Source organism: Schistocerca cancellata, chromosome 3 (genome assembly GCF_023864275.1).
Source record: "Schistocerca cancellata isolate TAMUIC-IGC-003103 chromosome 3, iqSchCanc2.1, whole genome shotgun sequence".
Lineage (NCBI taxonomy): Eukaryota > Metazoa > Arthropoda > Insecta > Orthoptera > Acrididae > Schistocerca > Schistocerca cancellata.
The window spans coordinates 79,316,850-79,333,739 of record NC_064628.1 but is presented as its reverse complement, the minus strand read 5'-3'; positions in this window follow the sequence as shown (position 1 = coordinate 79,333,739).

Below are 16,890 nucleotides of genomic sequence, written 5' to 3'. Positions count from 1 at the left end.
TGTAGATGAGCAACTACTTTCCTTCCATGGTAAATGCTTATTTGTGGTTTACACGCCAAAGAAGCCTGGTATATACGGTTTAATAATAACGTCCTTGTGTGATGCAAGGACCAGTTACTTTTATAATGGGTATATATACACTGGACACAGCACGGTCAGTGAGTTTCATATAGTCTACTTACAAGCTCTCAGCGGTCCCTCCTACTTGGCCGCAGACACCGTTGTTCTGGGCACCTTTACTCGCTCACAGTGCGCTCACAACTGAAAAGAGCGTCTTGATGCGACCAAAGGTCATACTAGAGTCACTGCCCAAAACGTGTGTGAAAAGCCTCGTCGGATTTTCAGTGGTGTTCATTTCGCGACCGATCGTTTCTCACTTTCCGAATAGCCATTGTATATCGCAAAGAGGGAAAAGGAAAAACATCATCCCTTAAGTCACTAGGAGGACGAAACTGTGGGTTGATTGATCTTGTGAGACGGTCATTGAAACCAGTTGTGAGGATAATAAGAGGACAGCAGCTGCAAAAGCCACTGCACAACTGAGTGTATCACTCGCTCACCGCCGGCCGGGGTAGCCGAGCGGTTCTAGGCGACATAGTCTGGAACCAGGCGAAGGCTACGGTCGCAGGTTCGTATCCTCCCTCGGGCATGGATGTGTGTAATGACCTTAGGTTAGTTAGGTTTAAGTATTTCTAAGTTCTAGGGGACTGATGACCTCAGAAGTTGTCCCATGGTGCTCAGAGCCATTTGAACCACTCGCTCACCCTGTCAGCACCCAAAACAACACTAAGGGACCTCCATTTAAAGGGAGATACAGAGCGAGCTGGAATTCCTGAACGACTCGCCGATGATGCCCGTAACAGGATAACGTGGTGCCGAAGCCATTAAACCTGAACTGTGGCGCAATGGAAGGAAGTCATTTGGTCACATTTGTCGCATACCGTTTCCAACCTGTGGACGAGTTTTCTTTTCAGGAGCTAAAACATGGCGAAGGTTCGTTGATGATTTTGGCAGCCGTTAAGTAATGTTCCATGGGCCCGATGGTTACTCTGTAAGACCGCATTACTGCTAAGGATTGTGTGACCACTATGGGTGATCAGGTCCACGTCATGGAACAATGTTTGTTCCCCAGTGGTGACGCTGCGATCCAAGACGACAGACACAGTTCGCATCGTACAGAACTGGTTTTGTGAGTAGGATGTAGTGTCCATCTGCCCCGGTCACCGTAGTCAACAGCCTATGTGATCTGCTTTGGAGACAAGGGTGTATCATCACTATCAACTTCCAACATACTGTACTGAACGTGCCACTATTTTGCAGGAAGAATGCTATAAGATTCCCTTCAAAGTCTTACATGATATGTATTTATCCATCCGAAGGCTTCTAGAAGCTGTTTTGAATGCCAAAGTGGCTCCTACACCGTGTTAGGCATGGTAACGTGTTGCGGTTTTTATGTCTCCCTTTTTTTGCCTACCTCCCTCTATAGCTTCACACACCCTCACTTCAAGACACAGTGCGGAGAGGTTTTTAGTTTAATCCAGGACACTGGTACTGGGGCTGGTGAATGGGAACTTAACTTCATCATATCTCCTCACCTTGATGGTCAGATACCGGCAGTGATAATTCTACTCCACCAGGTTTCGCACCGGCGTACCTCCGAGTAGACTGTCACGGCGCATGCGTGGGTTAGCGACTGCGGCTACAGAGGCGGGAAAACAGGCACTTACGCTACATAAAAGAGTTCACAATATATCTTCTTAGTCGTTGACTGCGTCAGTATGTAATAAAAGCGTGTCTCTCCTCTGGTCTCCTACAGGTAGACTGACTGTGAGTGGGGTTAATCAGTGGAAGTTCTTATGTAGCTAGGAGTGTGTCTGTAAGCTAATAGAATTTGATTTGTCTGCGTGATTAACCCATTGCCTTATACAGCTACCTCACTGCCGGTCACAGCTTTCAAATTTGTTATTACATTGCCGCCTGCGAGAAGAGCCGAGCACCTATAGCTTCTTCTTCGCCTTTCTTCTTCTCTGTTAATAGATGGCATGACATGTCATATACCACTGGAAAGCTTAGAAATCGAAATATTTAGCGGTGTATAGCACCCTCGATTTCTTTCGATGTTTTGCGAGATGTCAACAATCGTTTTCAAGTTTTGTTAGTTTTACCCCCTCAACCGCCCCCCCCCCCAACCCCCCACCCCTCCCCGCCAGGTCCTATCAGGAAATCCTCCTCAAGAAATTGTGTAGTGTGCAAAGCAAGGAAGAAGAAAAGTGATACACGGTCTGAATGTGAGAAATTTCTAGTGGCGTTGCAAATGCCTGTACTTTTTCAGGTATACCACACCAGCAAAAACTTCAATAAATAGTAAGTATAATCAGAATTCCTGTCAAAAAATTATGTAACTAAGGAAAGTGCTTAAGACAAAATATTTTTATAAATTTAAATAATAATACAAGGGCGACCACGTGGAAAAATATTAGTAGGTCAATGGGTTATCATTAAGAAGATGTAAAATGAAACGTAACTGTTCTTTACGTGCTTAAAAAACTGTCTAGAAATATTAAAAAATGTTTTAAAAAGGTATCAGTTAATTAAACAGTGTCGCCACCTTTATGACAGTCTGCAGCGCCGACCGTGGTGGCCGAACGGTTCTACACGCTTCAGTCCGGAACCGCGCTGCTGCTACGGTCGCAGTTTCGAATCCTGCCTCGGGTATGGATGTGTGTGATGTCCTTAGGGTAGTTTGGTTTAAGTAGTTCTAAGTCTAGGGGACTGATGACCTCAGATATTAAGTCTCATAGTGCTCAGAGCCATTTGAGCTATTTCAACAGTCTGTAGCCAATGGCTACTTAATTTTATCGTGGGTACTTTCACCAGATAGCCCTACTCAGTTCTGTAGTAGAAAGATGTGTCAGAAGGAACGTGGTACCAGTATGAACTCGTATTTCGTTATAATGAGAATATAACGAAAACATTTTAGACGAGAACTTTGATTTACTACCTTCTTGAAAGGAGGGTATAAGATGAACATCATCAAAAGCAAAACGAGGATAATGGAATGTAGTCGAATTAAGTCGGGTGATGCTGAGGGAATTAGATTAGGAAATGAGACACTTAAAGTAGTAAAGGAGTTTTGCTATTTGGGGAGCAAAATAACTGATGATGGTCGAAGTAGAGACGATATAAAATGTAGACTGGCAATGGCAAGGAAAGTGTTTCTCAAGAAGAAGAATTTGTTAACATCGAGTATAGATTTAAGTGTCAGGAAGTCGTTTCTGAAAGTATTTGTATGGAGTGTAGCCATGTATGGAAGTGAAACATGGACGATAAATAGCTTAGACAAGAAGAGAATAGATGCTTTCGAAATGTGGTGCTACAGAAGAAAGTTGAAGATTAGATGGGTTGATCACATAACTAATGAGGAGGTATTGAATAGAATTCGGGAGAAGAGGAGTTTGTGGCACAACTTAACTAGAAGAAGGGATCGGTTGGTAGGACGTGTTCGGAGACATCGAGGGATCACCAGTTTAGTATTGGAGGGCAGCGTGGAGGGTAAAAATCGTATAGGGAGACCAAGAGATGAATACACCAAGCAGATTCAGGCTGCAGTAGGTGCGGGGAGATGAAGACGCGTGCACAGGATAGAGTAGCATGGAGACCTGCATCAAACCAGTCTCAGGACTGAAGGCCACAACAACAACACCTTCAGACTTGTTATATCCAACCCTCTTTGTAGCAGGCAACGTTCTACGCACCCTGTTGACACGTATAGTGCAGACTGTCTTTTAAAGACGTTCTCCAGTTCTAAGAAGGTCACTAACGCGACTAAGTAAATTTCCAGTAGACGGCGCGACTCCGCGCCGCCGCACAGCACTCTAGGAAAGCCGCTAACACGTGAATACCTTGGCTCCACACATGCTCTCTCTCTTAGCGAGGACTTTTGATAAACTGCTTCTAGTTTTAAGATGACGTTTTGCGGAGCCACAACTCTGAGTGAATTAAGGAAACCACCAGGTTATACATCCCCGTTTCACTGCGGTCTCTTTACAGCACACGACTGCAGCTCCGTGTAAGACACGTGTGTTAATCCCACGGTGAATACGGCACCACCAGGTGGCCCTCGCCCCAACCCCTGCCTGCAGAGATTTTCAGCCCTGCTAGAGGGCTCCCTCCCTTTGCGCTAAACGCGCTCGCCTCATTTCCGGGTAGCTAATCAGCCGGGGCTCCTGGCGCATAGCCGCCTCCCCATTAAATATGCGCCACAGTGAATTCTGAATTGCCCACTTACGACACCTGAGCTGATGATAAATGCAAATGCCTTCCCGCATGCCGGCGGCGGGGAACCGCCGTCGCAATTTCCTCGCGTGTTTTGAGACACAACACACTACCGCCTGCCGGCTGTTCCCGTGGTGGCTGTCGCCTCAGCATCTGTGCGACGTCTGGGGGCTTTCCCGCTTTCCTCTTGATACTCGACTAAGTATATTCAATTTCCTCTCCGCGCTAATTCGTTTTAGAATTCGTTACGTTATCGTGTTAGAGGAATTTGGTAGATTAACTGCCTACGTAAAGTTTCCGGGAGGATAACAGACATCCTTGCGCATTACAGATAACGTCAGAAGTAAGTGTTTTCGTGATACTGCAGCTAAACCATGTTTTTCCAGCTGCTTGCAATAACATCTAAAATATAGTAATAAAGCGCCGTTTTACTCGTAATTTAACTTCGGCGGAATAGAAAATTACATTGCGAGTTGTGGGGGCTTTCAAAATAAAATGATGAAAGGGTGGTCCTTAACTACGTACCCTCCGACTCAACATTGAAATATTACAAGTTTTGGCTGGTTTCGTTGTCTAGGGGCTGGGATACGTAGTTGCCGCATTACAGGCCAAATACTGCTAAGTCTACAGTATACGATAAGAATACACACATGAATCGAATGGTCGAAGGTTTCTATCACGCGGCAATAGCGAATCATGAATGTAACATATAAATTTACAAATGAAAGATTGCAATTAAACAAAATCTGCAGGTACTATCTTAAGGACTTTAAATGATGAGTACGATAGTAGAAGTATTTTTGAGACTGCAGCATATCTCTGCAAAACACTTATTGCTGTCGATGGTCCAGCAATTAAATAAAATATAGGTTGAATAACAGGGAAACAATAGATTCCTACAGCACGTAATTAGTTATGAACAACACAGCTCGCGAGATATTCACTTATAAACGCACACTACGTCTTCACTGTAGAAACTACGGAAATCTGACAAGTGCACAAGTCGGCGCTCCAAAATATTTCTATCTGCCGCGAGCACGCGCAAACCTCTCCACACTCTCCAAGTCTCTCCCAGCGACTGTGCGTCCGTCGCGCCGTCGCTTCCAGCACTTCTCGTGTCCTGTGCGACTGACCCTCGCACCGCAATCTTCCGAAATACCACATGTCCTCTCTGGAAACGATCGCTATGATTTGCTAGAGCGCTCCCTCCATGTCTCCATGCCAACATACACTCGCAAACATATTGAGACACATACCAAATACTGGATTTACATTTAAATAACATGAAATTAAATAAATATTCCTAAGGCTGGGCAATAAACACGCTCTAACGCACATTAATAAATACATAAAAAAATTAAATAAACATATATCAAAGGAATAGAACAAAGGGTAGGCCAGTAGCCTAATGACGCTATGATTTCAAAACACAGTTAATATTTAACCAATTGCTTCATGAATAGTACATATCGGATATAAACAAAGACATAAATGAATAAATATATTTATAAACATGCTCCTACCGTTTTTTCATGTAACGGTGGGGTACTTACGGCCTGACGCGATAGATAGCAATTGACCACTCTGACCTCCAATAACTCATGTACTATTCCAGTTACATGCCTGTAATTCATACTAATTTGGGTTTACACTAATAGCTTTCGAAAGGCACGTCGGTCGACGAAACCAGTTGAACCATATAGATTTTGGAAATTCGTTGCTGGGTGTTACTTGAATAATTTATAGTCGGATACTAACCTTTAAACTAATAGAGATATTGAAAAGCTGATTATACCACCAAAATCGTCGTGCAAATAGTGGTAATGTACATGTTCCTTTTGAGGTATCATGATTCATCTGGCTACTATTAATTTCTATACGAACTGTGAAATGTCTGCCATTAAGGTTTCAAAACGTCTGCCGTCTTTGGCACTCCCGGCGTGCCTCCTTCAGCAACACAGCGTCACCATGGAATTCCCAGCCACGTGGCTGGACCGGCCATCACGCGGTTGCTAAGCTAACGTTCAGCATCACGTGGTCGCTGCCACGTCGCAGCTTTGACGAGCGTCCTGCGCGACCATCCCAACTCCGAACATATAATATTTCCAGGGCGCCACAATTCGCCCGTTACCTCACAGAGTCCATCCATTTGTCAAGTCAGGCCGAATGTGATTGCAATATGTGAAGTTTACAAGTGGCGTGCCTAAAAAGGTCGGTCAATTGTCCTATAAAACTATGAATGCAGAAGGTACAAATAACAAGCGCTTATAAGCTGTCGACAAGAATTTCTTCTATTCAAAAAAGGAGACAAAAATTCGCTTGATACCTTGCTGAGAGACAATCTCGACTCCTCGCAAATTAAAAATGTAAGTGTAGACCAGATGTGGCTTGAATTCAAAGAAACATTATCGACAGCAATTGAGAGATTTGTACAATATAAATTAACAAAATACGGAGCTGATCCACCATGAAAAACAAAACACACCGAGACACTTTTGCAGAAACAACGAAAAAAGCGTGCCAAATTTAAACGAACCCAAAATCCTCGAGATTGACGATCTTTTACGTAAAGTATCCTAGATGCAAGACACAATCAATACCTTGTCTGCGAGATGGCAATGGAAATGCTATCGGTGACACTGCTGGTAAAGCAGAGTTACAAAACACAGCCTTCCGAAAGTCTTTCACCAAGCATGACGATGTAGATATTTCAGTATTCGAACCAAGAGCAGCTGCTAAAATGATTAATTTAGAAGTAGATATCCTCGGAATAGTGAAGCAACTTAAATCACTTAAAAATATCACATCTTCTACATCTACATCTACATCTCCATCCATACTCCGCAAGCCACCTGACGGTGTGTGGCGGAGGGTACCTTCAGTACCTCTATCGGTTCTCCCTTCTATTCCAGTCTCGTATTGTTCGTGGAAAGAAGGATTGTCGGTATGCCTCTGCGTGGGCTCTAATCTCTCTGATTTTATCCTCATGGTCTCTTCGCGAGATATATGTAGGAGGGAGCAATATACTGCTTGACTCTTCGGTGAAGGTATGTTCTCGAAACTTTGACAAAAGCCCGTACCGAGCTACTGAGCGTCTCTCCTGCAGAGTCTTCCACTGGAGTTTATCTATCATCTCCGTAACGCTTTCGCGATTACTAAATGATCCTGTAACGAAGCGCGCTGCTCTCCGTTGGATCTTCTCTATGTCTTGTATCAACCCTATCTGGTACGGATCCCACACTGCTGAGCAGTATTCAAGCAGTGGGCGAACAAGCGTACTGTACCCTACTTCCTTTGTTTTCGGATTGCATTTCCTTAGGATTCTTCCAATGAATCTCAGTCTGGCATCTGCTTTACCGACAATCAACATTATATGATCATTCCATTTTAAATCACTCCTAATGCGTACTCCCAGATAATTTATGGTATTAACTGCTTCCAGTTGCTGACCTGCTGTTTTGTAGCTAAATGATAAAGGATCTATCTTTCTGTGTATTCGCAGCACATTACACTTGTCTACATTGAGATTCAGTTGCCATTCCCTGCACCATGCGTCAATTCGCTGCAGATCCTCCTGCATTTCAGTACAATTTTCCATTGTTACAACCTCTCGATACACCACAGCATCATCTGCAAAAAGCCTCAGTGAACTTCCGATGTCATCCACCAGGTCATTTATGTATATTGTGAATAGCAACGGTCCTATGACACTCCCCTGCGGCACACCTGAAATTACTCTTACTTCGGAAGACTTCTCTCCATTGAGAATAACATGCTGCGTCCTGTTATCTAGGAACTCCTCAATCCAATCACACAATTGGTCTGATAGTCCATATGCTCTTACTTTGTTCAATAAACGACTGTGGGGAACTGTATCGAACGCCTTGCGGAAGTCAAGAAACACGGCATCTACCTGTGAACCCGTGTCTATGGCCCTCTGAGTCTCGTGGACGAATAGCGCGAGCTGGGTTTCACATGACCGTCTTTTTCGAAACCCATGCTGATTCCTACAGAGTAGATTTCTAGTCTCCAGAAAAGTCATTATACTCGAACACAATACGTGTTCCAAAATTCTACAACTGATCGACGTTAGAGATATAGGTCTATAGTTCTGCACATCTGTTCGACGTCCCTTCTTGAAAACGGGGATGACCTGTGCCCTTTTCCAATCCTTTGGAACGCTACGCTCTTCTAGAGACCTACGGTACACCGCTGCAAGAAGGGGGGCAAGTTCCTTCGCGTACTCTGTGTAAAATTGAACTGGTATCCCATCAGGTCCAGAGGCCTTTCCTCTTTTGAGCGATTTTAATTGTTTCTCTATCCCTCTGTCGTCTATTTCGATATCTACCATTTTGTCATCTGTGCGACAATCTAGAGAAGGAACTACAGTGCAATCTTCCTCTGTGAAATAACTTTGGAAAAAGACATTTAGTATTTCGGCCTTTAGTCCGGTCCACACTATAAGCCAGTTAGGTACCTTTCAGAGTATGCTGATGCAATAGCTCCATACTTAATACACACATACAACCGCTCGCGCGACGAAAGATCTCTACCCAAAGATTGGAAAGTTGCCCATGTCACACCAATATTCAAGAAAGGCACTGGAAATAATCTACCAAATTACAGGCCCATATCATTAACGTCGATACCCAACAGGATTTGGGAACATATATTGCGTTCGAACTTCATGAATTCCCTCGAAGAGAACGGTATATGGACATAGATGAAAAATGATGTACAAAACATCACTGTTGTAAACACAACTAGCTCTTCGCTCTCACGAAATGTTGAGTGCTATCAACAAGGGGTTCCAAATTGATTCCGTATTTCTAGACTGCCAGAAGGCTAATGACACTGTACCTCAGAAGCGTTTTGTAATCAAAATGCGTGCTTACGGCATATAGTCTCACTTATGCGAGTGGTTTCGTGATTTTTTTTGTCAGGGAGGTGACAGTTCGCAGTAACTGACAGAAAAATCATCGAGTAAAACAGAAGTGATTTGTGGCGTTCCACAAGGTAGCGTTATAGGCCCTCTGTTGTTCCTTAACTATATAAACGATATAGGAGACAATCATAGGTTGTTTGCAGATATGCTGTCGTTTATGGTGTAGTAAACTCATCAGAAGATGAAACCCAATTGCAAAACAATTTAAATAAGACCTATGTATGGTGCGAAAGTTGGAAGTTGACCCTAAATAATAAAAAGTGTGACGTCATCCACATGAGTGCTAAAAGAAATCCTTTATATTTCGGTTACACGATAAACCAATCAAATCTAAAGGCCGTCAATTCAACTAAACACATACAAATTACAATTAGGAACAACTTAAGATGAAATGAACACATAGAACACGTTGTGGGGAGGGCGATCCAAAGACTGCGTCTTATTGGCGGAGTACTTACAAGGCGCAACACATCTTTTAAAGAGACTTGCCACACTACGCTTGTTCGCCCTCTTTTGAAGTACCGCTGCGTGTTGTGGTATCCTTACAAAATGGAATTAACGGAGTATATAGATAAAGTTCAAAGAAGTGCAACACGTTTTGCATAATCGGCATATAGGGGAGAGAGTGCCAAGGATATGATACAGGGTTTGGGGTGGAAATCATTAAAGGAAAGGAGTTTTTAGTAATGGCAGGATTTTCTCACGAAATTTAAATCACCAAATTTCTCCTTCGAATAGAAAATATTTTGTTGACTCCGACTTACAAAAGAGAGGAATGATCATTACAATAAATCAAAGGAAATCGGAGTTCGCACGAAATATACAGGTCTTCTTTTTCGGGCCTTTTCGAGAGTGGGATGACTGAGAATTACTGTGAAAGTGGTTCGGTGAACCCTCTACCAGGCACTTCAGAGTGATTTGTAGAATAACCATTTAGATGTATACGAAACTTGGATGTTCCACTAGGCTACCCATCACGCTTGGTTCTCCATTGAAATATGATGACTGCAGTTGCGCAGAGCGACTTTTATAGTGACTGTTCTACTTCACGTGGAACTGGTAGCTCTAATTCCATCAACTGAAGCAAAACTGGTCCGTAGAATCTGAGACGTGTGCCATTCCACACAGTTTAGAGTTGAGACTTCTAGTACGTGCTTCGGATTCTTAACTATGTGCCATGCGAAACCCTGCTGGCGTACTGCTTAGATGTTGTCCTCGAAGTTTTAAATAGAAGCAAACTAATGACGCAATTGTTTCCTGATTATAAAAAAGCTTTCAAATCAATACGCACATAAACACGTAGCATTTAGAGCCAGAAGGATAACTGGGTTAGGAATTCCTTAGGAGATAGAATTCATTATGTTAACATGGGCAAGTTAAATAGGAGCAGAGTAGTTCGTTAATGTTTTGGTTAACGATCAGTTCATACATGCACCAGATTGGTTTTGAATAGTTTCAGGTTCATCTTCCAATTACAAATATTTATGGAGTGATCCTACAGTTACCGGCCGGAGTGGCCGAGCGGTTAAAGGCGCTACAGTCTGGAACCGCACGACCGCTACGGTCGCAGGTTCGAATCCTGCCTCGGGCATGGATGTGTGTGATGTCCTTAGGTTAGTTAGGTTTAAGTAGTTCTAAGTTCTAGGGGACTTATGACCACAGCAGTTGAGTCCCATAGTGCTCAGAGCCATTTGAACCATTTTATCCTACAGTTTAACTGTTTTGTGTTGGCTTACGTATTTTTCGGGAATCAATACTGTGAAACTAGGTTATTCACCACTGTGTGACAGTATTCGAAATAAGTATCCTTTATAAAAATAGAATTAATACAATATATTTGTAAGACATTACATTGTTTACTCGACTGTCATGCAACGTCAAAACTAAACTCACTTGTATTCATAATACTTCGTTAATATTCCTGCACTGGCAGTAATATCTGAAGACCGTTTCTGTGACAACCAAAGCCGATAATACAGCCCAGTAATACGTGATTTCCTCGGCTGAGTAAACATTTCTAACCAATAATAGACAAAACAAGGGTTAAATAGTAATAACGGAGCATCTAGTAGTAAAATTTATGGTAAGACTCTCGTCCTTAGCCCTAGATTATTAGACAAACAAATCCCAACAGAACAAGCCTTGAAGGCCCCAAGGTAACCGACCGACCGCCATGTCATCCTTAGTTCTTAGGTGTCTCTGGATGCGGCTACGGAGGGGCATGTGGTCAGCACACCGCTCTCTCTGCCATTGTCAGTTTCATGAGCGGTGCTGCTACTTCTCAGTCAAGTAGTCCCTCAATTGCCCTCTGAAAGGCTGAGTGCACCCCGCTTGCCAATAGCACTCGGCAAATCCAGACAGTTACCCACCCAAGAGCTAGACAAGCCTGACACGCTTAACTTCGGTGATTTGACGAGAAACGGTGTTACCACTGCGGCAAGGCCGTTGGCTTAGATTATTAAACCCTCGTAAAACTTACGATTGTAGTTGACATCACTACGGGTTCCCATCAGTCTGGTAATGTCAATATAACGTGTAAACCAGGTACGTCACACACTATTAGAGCCCCTATAATTGTTTCTCTGCCAATTTCGATTGAGAAATGCATGATTTGTTGTGGTACATCGTGGAATATTTTCGTTTCAGCTCCTGTAATTGCATGAAGTTCAGACATGTGGCGCCACTATGCGTAGCTTCCAAAATGGAGTCTGTAGCGGCGGTGCCTTCCTAGCAGAGACCTGTCATTGATGTATATATATATATATATATATATATATATATATGAGTTCCTAGCAGCAGAGAGCTGTGATCGATGTATACATATCATACATATGTGTTCTGTCGGAACGGGTCCGAACACGTCCGACGGAAGTGTGACATCATTCAAATATGTACACTCCTGGAAACTGAAATAAGAACACCGTGAATTCATTGTCCCAGGAAGGGGAAACTTTATTGACACATTCCTGGGGTCAGATACATCACATGATCACACTGACAGAACCACAGGCACATAGACACAGCCAACAGAGCATGCACAATGTCGGCACTAGTACAGTGTATATCCACCTTTCGCAGCAATGCAGGCTGCTATTCTCCCATGGAGACGATCGTAGAGATGCTGGATGTAGTCCCGTGGAACGGCTTGCCATGCCTTTTCCACCTGGCGCCTCAGTTGGACCAGCGTTCGTGCTGGACGTGCAGACCGCGTTAGACGACGCTTCATCCAGTCCCAAACATGCTCAATGGGGGACAGATCCGGAGATCTTGCTGGCCAGGGTAGTTGACTTACACCTTCTAGAGCACGTTGGGTGGCACGGGATACATGCGGACGTGCATTGTCCTGTTGGAACAGCAAGTTCCCTTGCCGGTCTAGGAATGGTAGAACAATGGGTTCGATGACGGTTTGGATGTACCGTGCACTATTCAGTGTCCCCTCGACGATCACCAGTGGTGTACGGCCAGTGTAGCAGATCGCTCCCCACACCATGATGCCGGGTGTTGGCCCTGTGTGCCTCGGTCGTATGCAGTCCTGATTGTGGCGCTCACCTGCACGGCGCCAAACACGCATACGACCATCATTGGCACCAAGGCAGAAGCGACTCTCATCGCTGAAGACGACACGTCTCCATTCGTCCCTCCATTCACGCCTGTCGCGACACCACTGGAGGCGGGCTGCAAGATGTTGGGGCGTGAGCGGAAGACGGCCTAACGGTGTGCGGGACCGTAGCCCAGCTTCATGGAGACGGTTGCGAATGGTCCTCGCCGATACCCCAGGAGCAACAGTGTCCCTAATTTGCTGGGAAGTGGCGGTGCGGTCCCCTACGGCACTGCGTAGGATCCTACGGTCTTGGCGTGCATCCGTGCGTCGCTGCAGTCCGGTCCCAGGTCGACGGGCACGTGCACCTTCCGCCGACCACTGGCGACAACATCGATGTACTGTGGAGACCTCACGCCCCACGTGTTGAGCAATTCGGCGGTACGTCCACCCGGCCTCCCGCATGCCCACTATACGCCCTCGCTCAAAGTCCGTCAACTGCACATACGGTTCACGTCCACGCTGTCGCGGCATGCTACCAGTGTTAAAGACTGCGATGGAGCTCCGTATGCCACGGCAAACTGGCTGACACTGACGGCGGCGGTGCACAAATGCTGCGCAGCTAGCGCCATTCGACGGCCAACACCGCGGTTCCTGGTGTGTCCGCTGTGCCGTGCGTGTGATCATTGCTTGTACAGCCCTCTCGCAGTGTCCGGAGCAAGTATGGTGGGTTTGACACACCGGTGTCAATGTGTTCTTTTTTCCATTTCCAGGAGTGTATATTTCTGTACGAGCGCTATGGCTCTTTGCCGTTTGTTTGAGTGCAGATGCACTAATATTGTTCGCATTCCTACGGTAATCAATAATTTGTGAGTAGGATGTTAACGCACGAGGGACGCTACACTGCGTCATGCAATACCGCGGAAGTTCGAGTCGATCAAGGCCGTGATCGGATAGCCGAAGCCGCTTAGGCAACCCCTCATGAGAGGCGGTAAATCTGGGTTCGAGTGTCAGTTTTCAACTTTCGCCGTTGCATTGCCACAATGCCGTGTGCGCTGGAAGTCACGAATTCCCACTCATCCCTTCCGCTTCTTTCCGCATTCTCTACTTCACATAAATATAGCTGTCATTGACTTTCTCTCGCCGGTAAACCAGAGCATCGCAGATATTCATAGGCGGTTGCAGAATGTCTACGCAGACATGGCAGTGGAAAAAAGCACAGTGAGTCGTTGGGCGGTGCGTCTGGTTTCATCGCAACGAGGTCGCATAGACCTCCCTCATTCACCCTACAGTCCGGATGTCGCACCTCCCGACTTCCATCCAATGATGGATGCAGTTTGCGAGAAGCTTTTACGTGGATGATGAGGAGGTTACTGGTTCGTGGAGCAAGCCCTTGGCTCCAACATCGACCAGTGGAGTGGTACCATGTGGGCATACAGGCCCTCCCAGTGAGATGTCGTAATGTCGTAAGATCGTCACACTGACCGAAGACTATGTTGAAAAACGTGGTTTTGTAACCAGAAGTATTGGGAATAATATGGTGTATTGTAATCCTGAATATAACCAACTTGCTTTCTGAAAAACAATGTGTTGCATTACTTATTGAAAGCCCTTTGTAATTAATTAGTGTATAAACTACAAATTATGATTTCCTTCGAATAAAATATGGAGTAGTAAATGGTTTAGTAACAATGTAATATTTTCCCCCTTTAGTGTTCTATAGTTAAAGCCATTTATCTTTTCACACTTCAGCTGAGTAATCTTTGCTTCATCTCACCTTAACAACTAATTATACAGCCTAGAATTTCCAGTATTCTTCGCAGTACAAACAAACAGTCTAAATCCCGATTTAACCACTCTGGCGTTTGTCTTACAAAGGTCAGAGTTTATCAATTTTTTTCTTTCGTAAGAACGAAAGTGATTGCCACGAGGAAAGAAAGTTTTTGCTGCCGATATGCATCGTATAAAGTGAATTTGATTCCACCACCTCCGACAGGCTGTTGATTACTACTACTTATGGTCCCGGCGGAGGTTCGAGTCCTCCCTCAGGTATGGGTGTGTGTGTGTTTGTCCTTAGGATAATTTAGGTCAAGTAGTGTGTAAGCTTAGGGACTGATGACCTTAGCAGTTAAGTCCCATAAGATTTCACACACATTTGAACATTTTGAACTACTACTTAAGCTATAAGAGGAACTTCGACACGTTACGAACAAGAAGACGTCCACTAACTAGGAAACTTTTTGAAGGACCATGAAGGCTTCAGTCTGAGTAGACCAAAAACACCTTATTTTTACTTTCTAGTGATTCAGCTAACTCTGCAGTTTACCATCTTCTACCGGCGGAGGCAATGTAGCGAGCCCAAGCGGCTTGTCCCACTGCGGTTAGTGGCTGCCATGAGCGATGATTATGTTTCCGTCTGCGGTCGGGGGTAACAGATGTGCGGGGGACTAGCTTAATGCTGGCGGTCTGCGTGGTGCCGATGGCCAGCTGAGACCTGCGCCTGGCTGGGCGACAGGTGGCCTTGGAATAGGAGTTGTCGTACAGGGAAACCGTTCCCATTACACCGACCATTTAGTTGCGTCTTGGCGAATTGTTAAAGTCCGAACGTGCACCGCAGATGTTTCTAAGAATTTAGAAGTGTTGAACAAAGTCAAAATCCTCTTTTATTGTGTTCTGTAAGCAATTTTATTAGAACTACGCTTGAAATTAAGCATCTATAGGGGAGACGTGCACAGTACCTGACACCTTACGTTGTATTTACACAAAAACCTTTTTAAACACGTATAGGAAACGAATGTACAACAGTTTCAAAATTGAAGTGTTTACTTATCACAAAAAAGTAGTAATTTTTCAAAATACAATACTTTAGCACATCAGGTAAACAAACAAAAAAATGCTCACAAATGACTATGGTGGAAACCATTGCCCAGTATCGGGCACTTAACAAACTCACTAATTACAGCTGTAATTATTCATTTTTTGGCTGACAAGTGATACGTTTGATTAATTTACATTACTGGCCATTAAAACTGCTACACCAAGAAGAAATGCAGATGATAAAAGGGTATTCATTGGACAAATATATTATACTAGAACTGACATGTGATTACATTTTCACGCAATTTGGGTGCATAGATCCTGAGAAATCAGTACCCAGAATAACTACCTCTGGTCCTAATAACGGCCTTGATACGCCTGGGCATTGAGTCAAACAGAGCTTGAATGGCGTGTACATGTACAGCTGCCCATGCAGCTTCAACACGATATCATAGTTCATCAAGAGTAGTGACTAGCGTATTGTGACGAGCCAGTTGCTCGGCCACCATTGACCAGGTGTTTTCGATTGGTGAGAGATCTGGAGAATGTGGTGGCCAGGGCAGCAGTCGAACATTTTCTGTATCCAGAAAGGCCCGTACAGGACCTGCAACATGCGGTCGTGCATTATTATGCTGAAATGTAGGGTTTCGCAGGGATCGAATGAAGTGTAGAGCCACGGGTCGGAACACATCTGAAATGTAACGTCCACTGTTCAAAATGCTGTCAATGCGAACGAGAGGTGACAGAGACGTGTAACCAGTGGCACCCCATACCATCAAGCCTCGTGATACGCCAGTATGGCGATGACGAATACACGCTTCCAATGTGCGTTCACCGCGATGTCGCCGAACACGGATGCGATCATCATGATTCTCTAAACAGAACCTGGATTCATCCGAAAAAAATGACATTTTGCCATTCGTGCACCCAGGTTCGTCGTTGAGTACACCATCGCAGGCGCTCCTGTCTGCGATGCAGCGTCAAGGGTAACAGCAGCCATAGTCTCCGAGCTGATAGTCCATGCTGCTGCAAACGTCGTCGAACTGTTCGTGCAGATGGTTGTTGTCTTGCAAACGTCCCTATCTGTTGACTCAGGAATCGAGACGTCGCTGCACAATCTGTTACAGCCATGCGGATAAGATGCCTGTCATCTCGACTGCTAGTGATACGAGGGCGTTGGGATCTAGCACGGCGTTCCGTATTACCCTCCTGAACCCACCGATTCCATATTCTGCTAACAGTCATTGGATCTCGACCAACGCGAGCAGCAATGTCGCCATACGATAAACCGCAGTCGCGATAGGCTACAAGCCGA